Here is a 20388-nt window from a genome sequence, read left to right on the forward strand (position 1 = left end):
CTGCGGTAGCGGCCACTGGCGAGTGGCAGTTGGGCCGGCATTATCCTCGAAATGTCAGCCGAACGCCAGCCCACCGGTGAGCGCCAGGACGCGGCGGGAGGCAGTGACTCGGCTTGCTGGCATTGGCTACCATTTTAGAGGAAATGTGGAGCGGCGGGTAATTATTTCTCTTTCTTAATTGAAATTTCAGCCTCAGTGGTTTGCGAGAGCGGGCGGGAGAAGGAGCACAGGCGAGCGTGACACGAACACGGGGCTCGTCGTGGGACGAGGGGGAGCGCGAGCGTGCTGAGCCCGTGGGGTGGCAAAGCATCTCATGGCTCATGCGGGGTCCGGCACCACTGGGAAGGGATTCCCACAGCCCGCAGCACGACCTGCCCGTGGTTGCAAAATAAAACCGACCCCCAAAATGCAGAGATTTTAATTTTTTTAGGGGGGAGGATGCTTTATTGTTTCTTTATTCCTCTATTTCTGTTTTGCTTCGGATGGAGGGCCAATTAAATGAAATTACGCGCTGCAGTCTGGCACCCCGCGTCGGCTCGGAGCAATCAGGTGTAACGCAGCATGGCTGATGAGAGCCAATCAAGATGTATAAATGAGGTGTTGACATTCAAACAGCAGGTACCCGCGCCGCCCAGCCGCAGCCACGCTCGCGGGCTGTTGAGCCCGCGCCACGGATTCAGGCACGGGGCTATGACAGGCGGCAGAAAGGCCAGTGTCCAACGGGGCAGCCGGGCTCTGCTTCGGCTCCAAAGCATTTTGTATTAAGCGTGACAGCGAGGACACACTGAGCAACCCATGCTGGGGGCGGCGGGCATGGGGATGGGTGGTGGGCATCCGTGCCGGGGTCTGTTCGCTGGCAGCCCCCGTGCCCGGTGCCGATGCATCGATGCATCCCGTGGTCAAGGAGATGCAGCAGCCGCCAAGCCCTTAGCACTGCCCCAGGGTTGGCAGCGAAGCCAAACGCTGTTGCTTTGGGGAAACTGAGGCACGGGGCAAGCTGGTGGACAAGGGCCGCAGCGCCAGGGCCTGGCTCGACCCTCTGGGTTTTGTATTTCCATTGCCGGGGTCAGTTTTGTCTCTGCAAATCCCTGGGGCCGAACAGCAGCGGGACACATCCGTCCCCACGCAGAGCTCACCGCTGCCCAGGGACCGTGGATGGGGACCTCGCCGTCACCACCGCGCTGGCAGGTGCGGGGCCAGCACCCTCCAACGGTTTGTCGCCGTCGGCTCTCAGGCTTGCCATAGCTGCCGCCGCAGGATGCGGTCCCCTCGCCGGGACGTGGGGGCCGGGGGGCCGGTGGCGTGGCAGCACCATGCAGATCGGAGGAACTCGGAGGCCGTCTGGGGAGGAGAAAGCAGCTCTGTGGCGAACAACCTCATCAGTGTTTCCTGTCTCACGATGGAGAAATCGCATGTGGTGAGAGGCTCTAAAAATAGGCTCAGCAAACTTTTAACCACATTTGCAGATGTTAAAGGTAAAGCCGGAGCAGTCACAGGGGAGAAAACATCCCCGGCCGTGCCTCCCTGCCATTAACCCTCAGCACTGCCGGCCCTGGCTCAGAGCCGGTGCGGCTACGGGGGAGCCGGATCGGAGGGCAGCAACCCCCGGATGGGCAGCGGGGCCGAGCCGGCGTCTCGCCACGGCCGTTCTCCTCCGCGTCCCCATTAAGCGTGCCGGGGAGGACATTAGGAGCAGGAGCACGTAGCGGCAGGCTCTGTCTAACAGCGCTGCCGCCTGACCCTGATTTGTAGCAGGGCTGAGCGGGGAGGTTTGCTGTAGCGTTACAGCTCTTCCTGTGGTAATAGCCGGCAAGGCGTCACACGCACGGCGCTGCCGGCGGCACGGGAAGGCCGCGGCCACCCGGGGCGGTTGGAGTGGAAAGGAGAAGCCGCCGTAGCTGGGTCGCGGGACGCTTGCTTGCGTTGGGAGGGAGGGGGCACGTGGGGACGCACGCTCCCGTGGCGCAAGCGGTGTTGCCGCCGGGATTGCTTTTCCCCGTGGCGATGGTGCTGGTGCCCGGCACGGTGACAGGGAGCTGGCTGGATGCCGCCTGTCCCTGTCCCCACCAGCGCCGTGGCCGCGTGTCCAGCAGCTCGCCCCACACGCTGCAGCGGGTGCGTGCCAGCGGTGCCGCCGTCCCCTCGCCGCCTGCCCCTGTGTCACATCGCCAGGGCCGGAGTCATTTGGGGACGGTGGCCAGGGCTGCCGGGTCCTCTCCCAGCCGAGGCGTCAGCTCCCTGATGGCACCCAGGGGATGTTGTTTCATCTTCCCAGTCTCTGCCAGGACAAGGGTGACAAACTGTCGGAGGGTGCCAGCCCCACACCTGCCAGCGCGGTGGTCACGGCGAGGTCCCCGTCCACCACCCCTGCGCCGTGGCCTTCTCCACACAGGGACGGATGTGTCCCATTCATCCTCAGGGACTTGCAGAGGCAAAACTGATCCCGGCAATGGAATGGAAATACAAAACCTTTAACCTCGCAAACCTGAAAGCTTGGCTTGGACCATCGGAAAGACGAAAGAGCCAGAGAGAGGGAACGATTAAAGGGAAGAAAACGAGATTCCTCGCGTTACCTTAGCTGCCTGCTGCTTGATGCTGGCAACTTGCAGGCCCTCAGCACCTCTCGCATGCAGCTCAGTGCCGGTGCACAGGAGGGTAGCGTGGCTTTCTCTTCGGGAGAGGGCTCCCTGGGAGGTTTTTAATAGTTGCTGTTTGTGCAATATCTGGGGGGAATCCATCGCTTTCTGTCTGCCGTTGCGTGGCTTCACCTCTCCTCCTGCCTGCAACTGCTGCATCCTCACGGCTGAGTTTGGGGTGATGCTTTGCATCGTCATCAGCCTTTATCTGCAACCCTGGAGGGGAAAACTGCCCCTCAGAGTTTTATTTAGCTTAAAAAAAAAAACCAAAACCAACCCTCAAACAGGCGCAAGCTGCGTCGTGCCTTGCGGCCGTATGGCCGGGGTGCCGAGGAGCAGCGCTGGTCCCCAGGGGTCTCTGCGGGCGAGAGACGGCCACGTCAGGATCAGTGTTTTGGCAAAAGGCATCACCTTGCTGGTAGGAATAATAACCAGGAGGGGGAGGGGGCTGGGGCAGGCAGACAAGCAAATCCGTTTTATCAGACGCCGCATATTTTATGAAAGCACATTTCAGCTCTTCAGCCTTGGAAAGCTTTTCATACCCTTTAATTTTCTAATAAAAAGGAATTACGTTTGCTGAAAAGCCAGTAACAAGATTCACTGTCATTGTCTTTTGTACAGACCATAATTCCTGGCTTGGGCTCCTGCTTGCAGCCCCGTTGTGTGGTCCTAGGTGTGGGTCTGGCGCGCTGGCAGAGGGGCACGGGGGGCCACGGCCGAGCCAGCAGCGGGCAGAGGAGAGCTTTGCCAGTGGGATCTTGCAGCAAGCGCCCGGGGATGGCGGGGACGAAGGCGAGCGCCGCGTTCGGCTGCAACCGCAGCGATGCCTCTTGGCGCCGTGCACCGAATGCAGCTCCCTGTGAAAGCGGCATCTGGTTTCGAGGCGCACTGAGGTGGTTCCCGCTGGCTGTGCGCGCTGGCGAGCCGTGCCAGGGCGGCTCCGGCACACCCAGACCTGCAGGGCCTTTCCATAGCCCCTTCCGGGCTGGGAAGGCATTTTGTGATCCCCCCCATAGGGTAGGGATTTGGGAAGGTGCAAAGGACAAGGCGCAGAGGGGAGCGCTGCTTGCTGCACCCCACGCTGCAGCAGGATCTGGATTGGACCCCGCTGCTGTGCCTCCCCCTGCACCATTCTGCTTGGTTTTACACCGGCAAGGCGGTGGGGGTTCTCCATTCCCGGCAGCCCGGCGGCGGAGACGAGAGCTGCCAGTCCTCCCGCCGTCCCACCCATCACATCGCCCATCGCAGGTTTTTAGTCCAATGGGGAAATGGTTTTATCCTGGTGGGGAATCGGCACGGCACCATCTGGCACTGATACCTCCTTTGGGCATAGGTAGCAAATCCGTGCATGTAGGGAGGCGAATCTTCATCGCCTGCTGCTTGCATCAGACGGGGTAAGGCTGGAGCAGGGACCTTGTATCACCCAGCTGGGAACTGCTGGCACCTCCCAAGGACCCAGATGTGCCGGAGCGGCTGCTCCCCTCTCTGCCCCGCGCTGGCTCCTCTCCAGGAGCACCAGCTCCTGCCGAAGGTCCTGCTGGGACATCCCTCGCTGGCAGCGGCTGGCTGTGGTAGATGCAGGGGGGCCAGCCCCAAAACCTCAGGGACTGATGCGCTGGCAGGGAAGGGCAAGCACTGGCACAGGCTTGCTTCCCAACAGCTTCACCTTGGTGAGCGGCACGCTGCTAGTGTGGCAGGTGGGATGGCTCTCGAACCAAAAACCAGGGAATTTAATTGCCCAGTTGTTGTAACTGCGAGCTCAACAGTGGTGCGAGGTCTCGGCTAGGCTGGTGGCTGGAGAACAGCTTTCCCGGTCTTTGATGGGGATGGGGCAGATCACGATTACACGTGTTTCAGAGCAACTGGGTGTCTTTGCAGGCAGCTGAGGACAGCGAGCCAGTGTCCCCCAGCTCTCCGCTGGCACTGAGGACCTGGCTGGTAAAGAGGTTTGGCTGGGCAGCCGGCGCTTCCCGGTCATCCCCGCCCTGCCCCGGGCATCCCTCCTGCAGGGTACAGGATCCGGCATGCAAACAGCAGCCACAGAACGTGAGAGCTCAGCAAACCCCGGCTGCCCAGGGCACCCCTGAGATCCCACAGACCGCGGGCCATGCCAGCGAGCAAAACGTGCCTGGGTGCTGGCGAGCAGCAACGGTGTGGTATGGTTGGGGCCGGCACCGAGAGCCACCATCTCCTCCCAGCTCCCCCCAAGTCCCCAGCACATTCCGGCAGCGCTTGCGGTGTTGGGAGTCCTTCGCAGGTCCGCTTGCTCCCCGCTTGCCTCTGAGGGCGCATCTTTCTCTGAGCGCTCAAGCTGCAGCTTTGCCTTTGCCGTGCGGGCTCCCGGCCGGCTGCCACGTGGCGCCGGAGCCACGATGCCGCAGCCGCCGGCGCTCCGTCTCCCTCCGAGTTGCTCATTTGAAGTTTCAGCTCGCCGACTGTTTTCATGCAGGGGGGACACAAAACCAGCCCACAAACACCAATAAATATCTTCTACATCCTCCCCCCCTCCAATTCTCGTTTTCATTCTTACTTCCCAGCTGGTTTTGGGGGGGAAACGGGTTTTCAAAGCTTTCCGTAAACGTGTGTAACAATAGGAAGCGTTGCCTTTTAGCCTGCGGCCCGCACAGTTTTAAATGAGGTCCCAGGTAGTCATGGTTACCTCTCCTCTTCAGTAAGAGATGACTTTTATTTCCTGCCTTTTGTATTTGCACATCTCAGATATACATTCTCCTAAACCATAATTGGTATTCACAGATAGACGGGGACGCGGGAGCGAGCCGCCGCAAGAGGGGAAGAGCCAGATGGACACAGGGGGTGTCAAGGTCTCCAAGCCCCCAAACATCAGGAAATCTTAATTTCAAGTCATTTTTCCTCCCCTGGCAAGGGCGGGGAGGCAGACCTGCCTCTCTGCAGCCTCAGGCCTTGTCCTGATCCCACCTCCCTCGCAGCATCCCGGTTGTTAGCCTGGATGCTGCCCCGGGATTCAGGATTCACCCTACCCGCGAGCAGCGGTCCTGCAAGCCTCTCCTTGCGGAAGGGCTCCCCGGCATCCCGCATCCCCTCCTAAGCATCCCTCCATCGTGCGGAGCCGGGAGGGTGGCAGAGGGGCTGCCCTGTGCCCCCCCCGGCCCCAAGCAGGGTCTTGACCTCATGGGCACTGGAGGGGCCAACCCTACACCCTTTGATTTTTGGAGGCGAGGAGGGAAAGCGGAGCAGCAGGGCTGTACGCTCACAACGGGCACGGCCTAGGGAGCGGGCGCGGGAGGGAGAAGCGCTCGGCAATGATTGATGAAAGATCATAGCCTCATTCCACAGGATCATTGCTCAGAGTGTGGGCAAAGCTGCGCGTCCCAGGGGGACCATCGCCGGGATGCGTGCAAGCCTGTGTTTCAGGGCAGAGGGGATGGAAAGCCACATATTTTATGCCTCTCTTTTTTTTTTTTTTTCTCTCTCTCTAAAGCACCAGGAAAACAAAAACCCAAGCTGTCTAATCAGAGACAAGCAGATTCCACCCACTTCCTTGGAAAACTTGCATTTGCTAGGAAATCATCTAGCTGCATTTACAGCAAGCAGAGTGCCCCAGCGGTAGCTCGTGCCTTTCTGGCAGGATGATAACCAGCGCTGAACAATTATTGCGCTGGAGCGGGAGCAGCAGACATATTGGCTTTTCTCAGCCAGCAGGAAAGAATTTGCAAAACTAAGCAGGCGACTGGAGCAGCTCGGATTTGCAGCGTTGGATGCGCGGTGCCGGGGATTCGCAGCTCACCAGATTTGCTGGTGGCAGCATATCAGGGACTTGCACACCGCATGCACCTGGGCTCCTATTTACATTTTTTTTTTGCAAGGGAAGGGCCCGGTTTTGCTGCCTGGAAAATGCCTCCAGTTGCCAGCTCCCCCCACAGACACTCAGCCCCTCAGGTGTGCGCTAGGGCCGGTGGGGAGAAGTTGTCTGCTGCTTTATTTTTTTTTTCCCCCTTTAATGAGAAAAATGTGTTCTTGTCAAGGAGGTTGTCCTTAAAAAATACAGCGCTGGGAAGAAAGGCAGCTGGCTCCATGACATTTACCTCTGCGGGGCCACGATTGATGTGCAGCACCCGGGAGCTTGCCCTCTGCCAGCCCGGCTGCCCGCAGCATTGCCGGGAGGAGCGGGGTCAGTCCCAGGATTCCCAGGGGAAACCCTCCTGGGGCGCAACCCCAAATCCCCACTCAGGGCAAAGCTCCTTTGCTTGGTTTTAACTCCAGGCAGAGATGTATGGGATTGCTGGAGCGACTCCCATCCCACAGAGGTTTTTGGTCCTTCCCTGGGCAAAACTCCCCCTGATTGTAGGTTCTACGTCCGCCCTCAGCTGCTGCACGGGCTGGGCATGGGGAAAGCAAAGAAATCGCTTCTCTACAGCCTTGTTGGATTGGGAGCCGGGGTCTGGCCCCGTTCCCTTCTGCCCACTCACAGCAATCCCCTTCCCAGCTGGAGCATTTCCGAATAGGATGCTTCAGTGCCAAAAAGTGGCAAGGCAGGGTTTTGACATGGATTTGAACCCTGCTCCCACCATGGGTGCCATTCGGCAAGGACAACGGGGCAGAACCTGGCCCAGGATATGCTACCTGGCCCCGCTCTGGGTGCAAACTGCACGTCAGTTGCAACAGCACTGATGGAGACTCCAGTATATTAGCAGCATTAATTAAGTTACAAAAATTATGCATGTTATCAGTTATGAGACGACCTTTCATAAACTCAGTTATTAAAGCAATAAAGCATGACCCGCTGGTCCTAACCAGTTTAATGGCTGGCTAAGAGTGCGGTTTTTCACATAATACTTTTAGCAGGTCATTAGCTGAGCAATAAGATAACATGGAGAGCCTAAGTGATGTGCACGAATGGCAGCAGACACATCACTCGATGGGGGGATGCGGCACTGGGGGTCACCCATCCTCCCGCACCACTTTCACGGGTGTGCACGGGCTCCGGTGGTGGGTGATGGTGATGTGGCGGTTGCTGCCAGTGCTGCTCCCAGCCTGGCCGTGCGTGCCAAAATCCCAGCGTTGTAGGGCAAAGCCATCCCTGGGGGTCTGCGGGGCAGGTTTGGGGCTGGTGCTGGTTTCTCTGCAGCCCCGGTATCGCTGGCCAAGCCCACGCCGCAGAAGGGAGATGGGATGTTATGACGTGGCCACCCAGGGGCTCCCAGCTGCGGCACTGGTGCTGCTGTAAGATGGAAGACCCCGACCTTCCGTGGGCTCGGGAAAGGGATGGAGGGGCCTGGGTTCCCCCCACCCGGTGTACGGATGGTGCCGGTCTCGGTGTACAGATGGTGTTGGTCTCTCCGGGCTGAGACCCCAATTCGAGGGTGTCTGGGTTGGTCCCTGCATCCCCGCCATGCCCACCACAGCACCCGTGGGGATGCGTCATGTGTCCAGAACCACCTGGAAGAAGCCGCCGAGCCCTGGCCGCCAGGTCCCGCTCCCTCCACACGCCGTTACTGTTGCCGAGCGCATCCCAGCTGGGTGGCGATGCCCTTCCTACCAGTGGCCATGCCACGGTACCCAGACCCGCCGAGAGCCACACCGTGCCGCTGACACCCCCAGCACCCCCAAAGCGCCTTTCCCGGTCCCTGCCAGCCGTTTCCAAGCACTGACCCTCTCCATAAACAAAGGAGAGGGAGAGGGAGGGTGGCTGGCATGTTAATATACTCTCCCCCCCTCTTTTCCTCCCTTCATCCCTCTGGGAAAGGCCTTTGCAGATATAAGCAAACCTTGATTAAAAGCTGCCTGACAGGCAACGGCAGCAGCAAGCAGCAGGCAAGGAAGCTCTCCAAGTCCAAAGGGAGCTGCTTCTGCTGCTGCCGCTGCTGCCTCCATTCTCAGATGTCCCTGATCCTTTAATCAATCACAGCCGCGGAAGAGAAGAGCAAACACCCGTGCCGGGGCAGAGGTATGTGCATGCATTCGTTCCAGCCGCAGCCGAGGCAGCAGGGCGGCCGCACGCCTTCGGCTGAAGGCACGGAGCCGTCCCCGAGCTTGGATCTGCCCTTTCATCTCCTAGAGACAGCAGGGGCTGTGTCCCCGCTGCTCCCTCCGATGTCCCCACGGGACCCGGCACAGAGGATGGTACCCCACGGGGTGCGGGCAGCAGGATGGGTGCGGGCAGCAGGATGGGTGCAGGCAGCGGGGTGGGTGCAGGCAGCATCTTGTCCGCATCTGCCCCCCTCCCTGGGTGCTTTGGTGCAAAATGCATCCCCAGGAGGGGAGGATGCTCCCAGCTCCCATCCCATGGGCTGTGCCACACCAGCACTGACATGCCTGGGTAGCATCGAGCAGGGAAGATGGGGTGTTTGCAGATGTGGTACCCTGCCGGGGAGCTGCCGGGATAGGGACGGCCGCGGGGCACCGGCCTGGGCATTGCATTTAACACAGGGCTGGCCAAAACCCAGCTGTCCTTCGACGGCAAACCGTGGCTGGGCACGTGGTGCTGTGGCCACGGCTCCCAGCGTGGCAGCCCTGGGGACAGCCCCAGTGGGGAGCAGAGCCCCGTCCTGGGCTGCGTGAGGTTGGCGAGGGGTCCGCTTCAGCCCCAAACCATCGGTGTATGGAGAAACACCCTCCCCCGGGATGATCTGTCACCAAGTCCTGCGTGTCACCGCAGGGCTCGCTCCCTGGCGAGGCTGGAGATGGAGGCGGAAGGAAGGGAAAAAAACACGTCGTTTTAATAAAACCCGGCAAAATCCTCTCTTTCCTGCTGTGCTTCCCCAGCTCGCGTGCGGCGGCGGGGGCTCTGCCTGCGCGAGGCCGGCAGGGGCAGGCAGGGACTGCGATTTCCTTGCTTATTTTTGCTGTTGCTTATTTTTAGCGCCGCGTCTTAATATATTGTGACAGTGCCCTGGGACGTACTGCGCCTCCGGTCGTATGAGAAGGTGTCTGGGGCAGAGCCGCTTGACGCCGCAAACGAGTTTTAGCCAATCGCCGGCATGGCGCTGGCTAACGAGGCACCCGCCGCTAACGGGGGTCCCCGGGGGGGGGGGGTGGGCAAGGGGGAGTGGCAGGGCTGAACCGGTGCACCGAATTTGTCGGGGCTCTGCTGGGAGGGACTTGCTCTTGGGGGAGTCTTGGGTTTTAAAGCCTTTTTATGTTTTTTAATAAGGCGGTTCTGGTAATGACGGGCTGATCGCTGGCAGCTGCCGCGGCGGCTGAGCCCGTGCCTGGTGGGAGCGGTGTCTTCGGTCGGGGCCGCGGTGGAGAGCGGGTGCCCACACGGTCGGGGACATCCAGGGGTTTGGTGTTTCGAGCAGGGGACCTCGTGGGTACCGGGGGATGCCGGAGCTGCGCTGGCCTCAATCTCCCTTCCTGGACCTGCTTTTTGGGAAGGGTTGAATGGTTTCCATGCCAAGACGTGCCGTGCTGTTGTGTTTTTGGACCTGCAAGCGGTTTTTATCGCAGAGGGGCAGCCAGCAGAGACATGGGGACATCGGGATCTTGCCAGGACCCAGGTGGGAGCTCACCAAGCCGGAGGTCGCCAGCACCGGCTCAGCCACGGGTGTAAATCTGGTGGGGACCCCATGGTTGGGGGAGAGTCGGGCGCATCGTGGCACTGGTTTTGGCAGCAGGCATCTGTGCACGGGAGCTGCCTGCCCCCAAGCCCATTAGTAACGGATCTTTGTGGAATAACCCTCCTCATTAAGGCGAGCTACCCTGTGTGTCAAAGCCACTTTATAACGAAATTATACTCGGCTCCGGCCAGGCTGTGCATATGTAAATGGAGCGATGCACAAGCCCTGATTGAGACATCACGGGGCAGCTCAGCCCGGGACCCCCGGGAATCCCCAATCCTGGGGGGGGAGCAGGGGGTTCTGGAGGGCCCAGAGGGTGCCAGCGGTGGGGGACATGTCCCAGCCACCTCCTGGGGTCCGGCAGCCCCTGTGTCCACTCGGGGTCTTGGCAGGAGCCACGGAGCTGTTTAGGACTGGGATGTCTCCGGGTGTCGGAGGCTCCAGCATCCCAGCTCCAGCCCCTACGTCCTCCCCGCTTCAAGTTGTTCCGACAGCATCGCGATGCGGCTCCTGCCCTCTGCACCGTGGCACCTCTCTTGGTTTGAGGGAGCAGAGGGGGAATCCCCTCTCATCCATCCTCCCCCCCTCCCAGTTTTATCAGGACATCACCATATGCCCAGCGCTGGTAGCAGAGGTGTGGGGTCCTGCTCTGCTCCCCGCCTTGTGCCTGACCTGAAGCCCTGCTAAGCTGGGATGAAATCCTCCTGATCACACATATCTGGGGTGTTGGGATGCTCCACACACATATTTGGGATGTTGGGATGCTCCAGGGTTTGGGAGAAGCTGGAACAAGGTGCTGGAGCTGAAGCCATCCCAAGCACTGGGCAGCTTTGAAGCCCTTCAAGGGACACTGAGGGACACCAAGGGATGCCGAAGGACACCGAGGGACGCCGAGGTCCCTCGCACGGTGCCGGCACTGGTGCTCACTGCTGCTTTCCGAGAAGGAGAGCTCAGGCCCAGAGCGGACATGGCAACACCAGCGCCCCTGGATCTGGCCGCAGCATCCCCACATGCTGGGGCATCTGCACCTCTTTGTACAAACACAGCGGCAGCAAACATGGGAAATAAGACCCTTCTTTTTTTTGGCAGCGTGTTGCTAATCAGCACGACCCAGCGCGCACCGCCGCGGGCGCGCGGCTCGCTGCTATTTAAGGAGCCTACTTGAAATACACCTGCAAGAGGGGAGAGGAGCGCCAGCAAGTAAATAACCCAGCAACCCGCCAGAATAAAAACACCGGCGGGGGCGCGCGGGCAGAATGAGAAGAGATGCAGCGATTTAAGGGGAAAAAAAAAAAAAAAAGGAGAAAAATGAACTGCAATCTGGCAACTGAGGGGCTCAGTCCCAATCGCTCCCTGGTTTTCCACAGGGATGCTCCATGGTCCCGGTGCTTGGCGGGGAGACCCCATCCCAATGGCTGTGGTGGGGTGTCTCGCTCATGTCCCCAGCATGGGCAGGGGGATGGATGGAGCCCCCCGCCTGCCTCCCCACTTGGTGTGTTTACCACGCACTGCCGTTCAGCTCCTGCCTTTTTTTCCCCTCCCTCTCTCTCCCCTCCTTTCCTGAAACATTATAAATCAAACAGCTTAAAATGTAAAGCATCAAAAATTCTAAAACCTTCATCTATTATTAACTGTGACAGTAAATTCCACCTCTGAATGTTTCACATAGCAACTGTTACCAGGACTCGGCATCCGAAGCTGATGTTCCAGCAACTTTCCATCATGCCGCAGCCGCTCCGGCGATGCTGAGAGCGGCCTGGTGCGACGTTCTGCTGCTCCCGATGCCTTTCCGTGGGACTGGGATGCCAGCAGAGAAACCCAGCTTGGACTTAGTGAGCGCAGCCCAGCCGCGCTGCTGGGATAGGAAGGAAGCTTGGTGCCTTTGTGTTGGGGTGCAGGAGCCGGTGGTGGGGGTCCCCCATTATGGCCCTACCTCCGTGATGGTCGTGTAACCCCCCAGACTTAATTACTTTCACCATCACATTATGGAAGACCGTAAATAACGAGGATGGGAATGGGGTAATTAAAATAAATGGATAGAGAGATGTTTTTGCAGGGTACGGTGGTTGCTTTTCTACCGCCGCTTCGCCCCGATGCTGGCTGTAGCTGTGCCCCCCCGGGTGGTGACCCCCACCCCGGCACAGGCAGTGGGTCTCGCTGCTCTGAGCATTGGGCTTGTGGTGAGCTCGTGGTGTGCCGGGTGCCCGTGGGGACCGGGAGCCGGGTGTTCACCGCCGGTGCTCGTTCGCCTTCCCCGTGCGGCATTGTGGCTCTGCTCTGTGTTGTGGCCCCTGCCCGGAGGCTGGGATGGCTCTGGCTGCTGCCGGCTCACGTGGAGCTGGGTTGGGGTAGTTTGGGTTGGATTTGGGTGCATGGCAGCACCAGGAGCCTGGTTGGAGGCAGGGAGAGCCATAGCTCTGCAGCCCGGCGGGATGCTGAGCCTGGTCCAGTGACAGCCCGGCCGGCACACTGGCATCCCCGGTGCCGCGCCGTGACTGCGGCCAGGCTCGCACCCACATCCCCAAGCACCCAAAACCACCCAAACCCCCTTGGCAGCACCTACCAAGCCATGTCCTATACCCCAGTGCCCCAGCACAGGCATCCCTGCCTCGCCATCACCCTGGCCGTGCCACCTTCCTGAAAATCCCGGTGGCTGCCGACGTGCCACCGGGATCTCTGCTGTGCCGTGCCATGCCGGCTGTGGAGCTGGGCGGCAGCGGCTGCTCCACTGCCTCCCCGGGGACAGGCAGCAATTTTCCTGCTCTGAAGAAGCTTGTGAAGGTTTGAGTGAATCTGGGAAGCAAATCTAATTGGCAACCTGGTAATTCCTCGGGGGGACATGTACTTTGGTCATATCTAAGTACATTCCAGCCAGTGTTTAAGACACGCTGAATCCAAACTTGGACAGTCGAATACCAGCAGCTCTAAGCTCCTTATCTATTTCAGGCAGATTAACTCCTTAATCATCCCTTTTGGAAGTTCCCTGCCCCAAATTCCTCTCCCCTCCCTTCCCTCCCCCCCTCCGATTTTTCAGCAGGAACAAAAGGAGCAGATTTTGTGGGGTGCGAAAGGTTGGGATGGCGCCCGCAGTGATTGACAGAGTCAATAACCGGGAACCAGGAGAAGGCCTATGGAAATCTGCTTCCCCAGTTCACCTGCCCCAGTATTTGTCTTCGGGATTTGGAGACAAGGAATGTATAATACCGAAATAATTTATCGCACGACGCTGAACCTTGATTTAATTTTTTCAACCCCTTTTTATTCTTTTTTTTTTTTTTTACCTTGATATATTTTTTTCAACCCCCTTTTATTCTTTTTTTTTTTTTCTTTTTCCCAGGGGATTCCTGCTCAGCATCCCCTAGCAGAGGTCCAACCGCTGGTACCGGCTCCCACCGTGCTGGCTGGGGAGACGTGCCGCTCCGCAGCCCCCAGCCCCACTCGTGGCAAGGGGATGCTCATTTTTCCTCCTCTATTCCCCACCCTGGCAGGCAGAGGAGGCTGTGCCGAGCCGCCGGGACGCAGCCGGTGCTGGCCACTGTCACTCAGGGGAGTGTCGGAGCATTACGCTTCATTACCGAGCTGTCTGCTGCTGGCGGGAGATGACTTAGAGGGCAGAGCCTGGCAGCGGCACAGCCGAATTCATCTCCGGCGGACAGACCTGTCTGCAGGCAGACACCAAAGCGTGGCATCCGTGGGGCTCCCGTGACCGGGGCGGGGGGTTTGCCGTGCTGGCGGTGGGGAGCCGATGGTCGGTGGTTCTCCAGCTTGGGTGGTGCGATTCGGCATGGCGGAGCGGCTGCCCCAAAAGCAAAGGCAGGAGGTGCCGCAAAAGTGGACGGTGAGAAGGCAAAGGGGGGATGGGGTAATGCCCTCTGTAACTGTGCGTCTCGGTGAGGGGGGTCTCAACAGGACTGGGACCACCAGTAAAATATGGGCATAAATGTCCCCGTGTGCCTGCCAGCCACGAGGGGACATGGTGGGGACATGGGGGCACCGGTGGCAAAGCCCCATCACCTCCCAGAGAGGGACTCGGAGCATGGGAGGGGGACGGGGTGCAGCCAGGGGACGGGGTCCATCCTTTGCCCATCCTGCAGCAGCCAAGTGCCTCCCGGTTTTGGCCGCTGCAACGTGAATTTGCTGAGTTTTCCCAGTAGAAAAAATGGCTGTGGACCGGGCAGAACCCAACCCACCAAAGCTGGAGGCGATGGACCCAGCGGCATGTTCGGGAGAGCTGGAAATGTCTTGGGGGTGATGGCCACCCTTCACCCTCTGGGGTCTCCAGTCCTGCTGGAGACGGAGACAACCACCGAGGGAGGAGGGCTGGGACCCTGGCACAGGCTGGGGCACAAGCCGCTCCGTCCCGATGCTCCTGGGCTGGCGTTTCCCAGCCCGGCGGTGCTGGCCAGGGATGGGACCAACACTGTGCGCAAACGTGGGCCACCCCAGAGGTGGGGAAACTGAGGCACAGCTGGAGAGCAGACCTATCCCCAGTCCCATCCCAGATGGGTTCCCCATGTGGGTTGCAGGCCAGCTCTGAGCTGCGGTGCTGGGCAGGTGCCAGGTCCTGCTGCCAGGTTTGGCATGGTTTTGCCAAGCCGGAGGGCTCGGTGGGTGCCCGTGGGCCAGCACAGGGTAGGGACTATGAACCATCCCCATCGCATTCCCCAGGGAATGTTCGCACGTTCAACTGCATCCGCTTGCAGCAGCCGTGAGCAGCCAGCTCATGAGACAGCCACGTGCCGAGCGGATCCAGGACCGGGACGAGGATCCATTTGCTCTCCCATCCTTGGGAAAGATTTTATTTGCTTTTGTATTTGCTGCAAGCAGCATGAACCCCACGGGGCCGGGACTGCAGGCAGTTGCATCCTCAGCATCACCAAGGAGGATGCCATGGGGCACACCGCTTTCCTTGCCTAGCAAGGGGGGGTCCGGCAACATCTCGGGGGTCCGGCACTCGCTTCCCTGCCGGTAACAAACCAGCATCTTGTTTATATAGTTTCAGCAAAACAGCTTGTCCGACGGCTGTGCCAATGAGCGAGCGGTTGGGAGGCCGCTCCGCGGGGAGGGTCTCGCCAGCGATTTGCATACGAGCGGCGCATGAAATATTGCAAGCAATCAGCCAGTGTTGGCCCTGGGCAGCACAGCCGACGGGCCGCAACCGGAGACCGCAGAGCAGCGCTTCATCACCGGCGGCGATTGCCGGCATCAGTCCGGTTGCTCTGCTCCCTGCAGCTTTCCTTGCAGGGATGCGGTTTCTATTTGGCTTCAAGGGGAAACTGAGGCAGGGGGCAAAATGGGGTGTGGGAGAAGGAAGGGGGGGGTAATATTAGCGGTCGCAGTAATGGTTGGAATGGTTAATTATTATTAGAATTGAAGTGAGTCAGGCCGGGAGCACGGGGGAAGGGAGGAAGGAAGGGAGGAAGGAAGAAGGATCCCGACCCATCAGGCAGAAAATGAGTAAAGAAGAAAAATGGGAGCGTGCCGAGACCCGACCAGGCTGCCGCTTCATGCCGGGACCGTGCCGGCACCGCGCTGGCACCGTGCTGCTCGCTTGTTTTGAGGCTGGAGGGTTGGCTGAAGGTCACCATGGTGGCGAGTGGCTGCCCCACGGCCACGGTTGTGCCCGTCGGTGCTCCCGGCACAGGCTCGCTTTGCCCGTCCTTGCCGCTGTCTGCCCGCGCCGGCAGCTGCAGGCAGGTCTGCAGCAGGATTTAGGTGCAGAGGCTGGGAGAGCCGGGTCCCTCCTTAACCTCAGCCATATTTCCAGCCTCATGACGGGCTTGTTTTCCTCTCCCCGCCAGCGCCTCAAGGTTGATGTCAATCCCCTCGCTGGGGAGCGAAAACACGCGACGCCCTCCCTCCATGTTACGTCCGGCGATGAATTTTGCTCCGGAGCATGCTTCCCTGCCGGAGAGGGAATTTGCTCAGGAAGGCTCAGGCTGAGCATCTGCTTTGCAGTGAGCCACCAGCCTTTTTCTTCCCTTTTTTTTTTTCTTTTTTCCTTTCTTTTTTCTTTTTGCCTTTTTGCCTTTTTCTCTTTTTCTCATTCCTTTTTCCTTGTTTTTTCTTTTTCTTTCCTTCTCTCTTTCCTTGTTTTTCTTTTTTCTCTTTTTTCTTTTCCTTTTTTCCTTTTTCCTTTTTTCTTTTTTCTTTTTCTTTTTTCTTTTTTCCTTTTTTCTTTTTTCCTTTTTTCTTTTTCCTTTTTTCTTTTTTCTTTCTTCCTTTTTTCTTTTTTCTTTCTTCCTTTTTCTTTTTTTTTCCCTTTTTTTTCCCTTTTTTTTTTTCCTCCTTTCCTTTTCAAATCCTTCCTTGCCAGCTGGCGTTTTCCAGCAGCAAGAAGAAACACACCAACTTGCTCCAGCTCTCATAGCCTCCCCCATCCTCCCCAGCCCAACCCTCTGCCAACCTCCCAGCCCTGACATCAGGGACCCAACCCCCCCACCCACCCCCAAAATAAAGGAGGAAAAACCAAGGGGAGAGAGGATGGAGCTGGCAGATGAGCCGGATTTCCATGCGGGGGGATGAGGTTGGGGAGGCCACGGGCTTCCCCTGGCAAGCGACGGAGAAACCAGGGCCAGCAGAAACGTTGAGTCATGAGTGCGGTTCGCAGGCGATGTTTTTTTTCCCCAAGTAAAATTCCTTGCTGGGGAGGAGCAGAGCTGGGGTGGGGGGAGGAATGAAGGACTGTGCCCCCCAAATGGGGCATTGAGCTGTTGATGGGGATGCACCCCATTGCGATGGGAATTCCCTGGGCAGGTCTGGGGGGGTTTGGAGGGGGGGGACCTGCCCAGGGAATTCCCCAGCAGCTGGATGGGAGGAGCAGCACGATCTGGGGGGGCTGCAGGAGATGGGGACCCCATCCCTCCTCCTCCTCCTCGCTACCCGCATCCGCCCACCCTCGCGCAATGGGCGGCGCAGCCCCAGCTCCATTTATCATCATCTGCGGGCAAGTGAAGTGTGCAGGGAACAGCTGCTCCGGTCGGCTGAGCGCCGAAATCGGGGCGCGGGGGGGGGGGGGGGACGATGACGACGACGACGATGACAACGCAGTGATCGGGGGGAAGCGGGGGCTGGGGTCTGCCTCTGTGGGTACCATCCCATCCCATCCACCCCAGTCGCTGCACTGGGATGGAGCGTTGGCGTTGCGGGAGATGGTGGCGCTGATGTGGGGGGGGGGGTGATTGGGGAGAGGGTGTGTTAATGGGGTGCATTGGAGAGAGGGGGTATTAAAGGGGTTCTTTGGGAAAAGGGTGCATTAAAGGGGTTCATTGGAGAAGGGGTGCATTAGCGGGGTGCACTGGAGAAAGGGTGCATTAACGGGGGGCATTAGAGGGTGCATTGAAGGGGGGGTGCATTGACGGGGGGGTGCTGAACCCCTCGGAACTGGGTGCCATCACCCACTGCCGGGCACCGCAGGGGCGTCCGTGGGGTGCCGGGACAGACGGACGGCGGCAGCTTCACAACCACCTGGAGGGTTTGACCCTGCCCTGGGAGAGCCCTGTGGGTCCCTCCGCACTGCTGGGGAGGTCCGTCTGTCTGTCCGTCCCCCCCAGTTCCTCTCATTCCCAGCTCCTGTGGCAGGATGCCTTTTCTCGGGCTGTCCCATACACCCCAACCACCCCCCCTCCCCGCAACCTCCCCTTTTCTCTCCTCCCTTAATAATCAAATTCTCCGGAGCAGTTTGCGGTGTGGCAGCCGGCCAGAAAGGGTTTCTTTAAACTCCACCAGCTCACAATTAAACAAATCCAAGGCTGACACTCCTTGATAGGCACTTGTTTCTCCCCCCCGCCACCCCGAGAACCACCAAGGGAGGCTGGGGGGGGGTGTCCTACCCCTTTGCTCCCCCCCCCCGATGCTGCCTCACCGTGTGGGGCTGCACCCATGGGTGGGTGGGGGGGAGAGGGCTGGGAGGGGATTTGGTGCAGTGGTTTTGGGATGGGGAGCTGGTGGCGGGGGGGGTCCACGGTGCCAGCTCTGCTCCGATGGCGAAGCATCCCCTTGCGAGAGCGCGCTGCTATTTTTAGACGCTGAGTCCTTGTTGATGGCGCAGCAGTGAAGGCGAGGGAGCAGCCGGGCTGGGGGGGTGCTGGATCCGGCCCTGTGGGATGAGCAGCAGCTGGGAAGCGAGGCTGGGATGCGGGGGGGGCTGGGAGATGCCTGCTGCCCCCGGGGGGCTGAGGCATTGGGGATGTCTTGGGTGCTTACCGAGGGTCCCCTGCCATGGAGAGTCCTCGGCTGCCTTCAGAGGGTTCCGGATCCGGCCCTGGGGAGAAAGCAAGGAAAGAAGGAGGGATGGAGTGGGGGGGGGAGGAGGAAAATAACACCAAACCCAGCCACGCAGCACAAATCCTCCCGAGCAGCAGGCAGGCTGCGAGCCACCGTGCGAGCGGGCGTCTGCAGAGACGGGGCTGCGCTGGCCTGGCAGTGCCACGCAGTGCCCCGGCTTGGCTCTCGGCATCAACCCCGGGCACCGCATCAGCCCCGGGCACCGCGTCAGCCCCATGCGCTGCAGCATGGCCTCGTGCACCGCAGCATGGTCCCGGGTCGTGCACCGGTGCTGGGAGGTGCAGCGGCTCCTTGCGTATCCCCGAAGGGTGACGGATGCTCCGGGGTGGCCGTAGCCAGAGGCGAGTGCAGCTCTATGCGTTACGGGGACGGGGTCGCACTGGCTTTGGGCACCACGATGGCCCCGAGTGCCTGCCTTCTCCGATGGACGCCCTGCGGACCCCTTCCCAGGGACCCACACCGTGACCCCCGGCTGCAGCTGCGGTGGCTTTGCCGGACCACCGAAGGCAGGCGTCCGGCTGCAGCTGTACGCCGACGGCCCCGTATCGATTCCCATTGCGGGGGCAGCAGGAGCCGGGCTGGAAACTTCTTTGCGGCCAGGATAGCACGTCCGGCAGGGACGTGGCGGGGGGAGCGAGTGTGCAGGGCCCCCGGGACGCGGCTGCGGCTGCCTCCCCCTCCCGGGAAGGGCCGTAACCTTGCTGCTGTCGACAGCTTGATTTGATGCCATTAAAGCGTTTGCTCGGAAACAGCCTACATCAGGCGGCAACATCTGTTAAGGCCCTTCTCCGGCAAAACTGCGGCAGAGCCGAGGGCAGAGCTGGCCTCCAGCTCTGCCGACAGGTCCGGGTGCTGTTGGTGATGAGTGTGTCCCCTCCCGGCCCCGAACGGCAGCATCCGACCCCCAGCAGAGCCCAATTCCCGGGTGGTCTGCGGGGAAATGGGGCTGTGGCTCTGGGCACGGCACCTCGCTCGGTACGGGATTTCGGCTCATCTCAGATGGGGAAGCAATGGGCAGCCCCAGCTCCATCTCCTGCCTGGTGGGCCTCATCCAGCCCCTCATAGTGTGACCCCTGTAAGAAGATGCCCAGGGGTGCAGGATGAGCCCCAGGCCTTGCCACGCACTGGGACGTGGCCTCAGCTGGCTGTCCCCAGCCGGGGGTTATCTTACAGGCTTGACCATGGCCCGATCCTGCCCGAGGGCTTCCTCCCACCCACGCACACAGCTTGTGTGCACGGCGCTGCACACCCCACTGCATGCACGCCCTGCATGCACAGACACCCTGTGGGCACGGACACCCTGCAAGTGTGCAAACCCCGTATGCACGCACAGCCTGCACGCGTGCACAGCCTGCACATCTGCTCCCTCCGTGCATCCCCGCCTCTGCGTGCCAGTGAGTGACCCGTCCCCTTGCACCAGGTGCTTTTGCTCAGGCTGGCATTGCCCCAGCTGTTTGGAAAATTAACTATAATTAATTAATAACAATAATTAATAATAAAAGCGAAAGGGGGGAAAAAAGCTCCCCTTAAAGCACCAGCCCAGGGTCTTCTCAAGCCAATTTCATTTTTCAAACCTGCTTCCATGTGGAGTGTGAGGGGCCCTTTTCTCCCTTTAATTTTCTCGCCACTGCCCGGGGCTGTCCCAGAGGCCTGGCTTTGATTTTGCTGCCTTTGTTCAGGCAGCCCCGGCACAGGACAGGGCAGCACCGCGCCCGTGCCGCAGTAGGGGCTTTTGTGCCGGCCTTACCAGATTTTTAATTGACCTGTCTTTTCCCCGGGATCTCGGCTTTAACCACATCCAGTTGCCCGTGCAGACTGCGAGATGAAGCTGCGATACAGAGGAGCGACATGGAAAGGATCCAAAAAGGGGATGGAGGGGATGGGGTGCTGGGCTGCTGTGGGTGGCACCGAGCCCGGCTCCAGTGGTG

General features: G+C 59.9%; 1 protein-coding gene and 1 long non-coding RNA gene across 7 annotated transcripts in view; one reads left to right on the plus strand and one right to left on the minus strand.

Annotated features, from left to right (window-relative positions):
- The window catches only part of RAI1 (retinoic acid induced 1), a 75973-nt gene that overhangs the window by 45624 nt on the left and 9961 nt on the right, over window positions 1–20388 (plus strand). The gene's annotated exons all lie outside the window — the stretch shown is intronic.
- LOC138690560 (uncharacterized) lies at window positions 16419–18440 on the minus strand. The gene is made up of 2 exons (XR_011329362.1): window positions 18380–18440; window positions 16419–18290 (listed from the first exon to the last, which is right to left on the minus strand). It is a non-coding gene; the product is annotated as an uncharacterized lncRNA (long non-coding RNA).

This window comes from Haliaeetus albicilla, chromosome 22 (assembly GCF_947461875.1).
Source record: "Haliaeetus albicilla chromosome 22, bHalAlb1.1, whole genome shotgun sequence".
NCBI lineage: Eukaryota > Metazoa > Chordata > Aves > Accipitriformes > Accipitridae > Haliaeetus > Haliaeetus albicilla.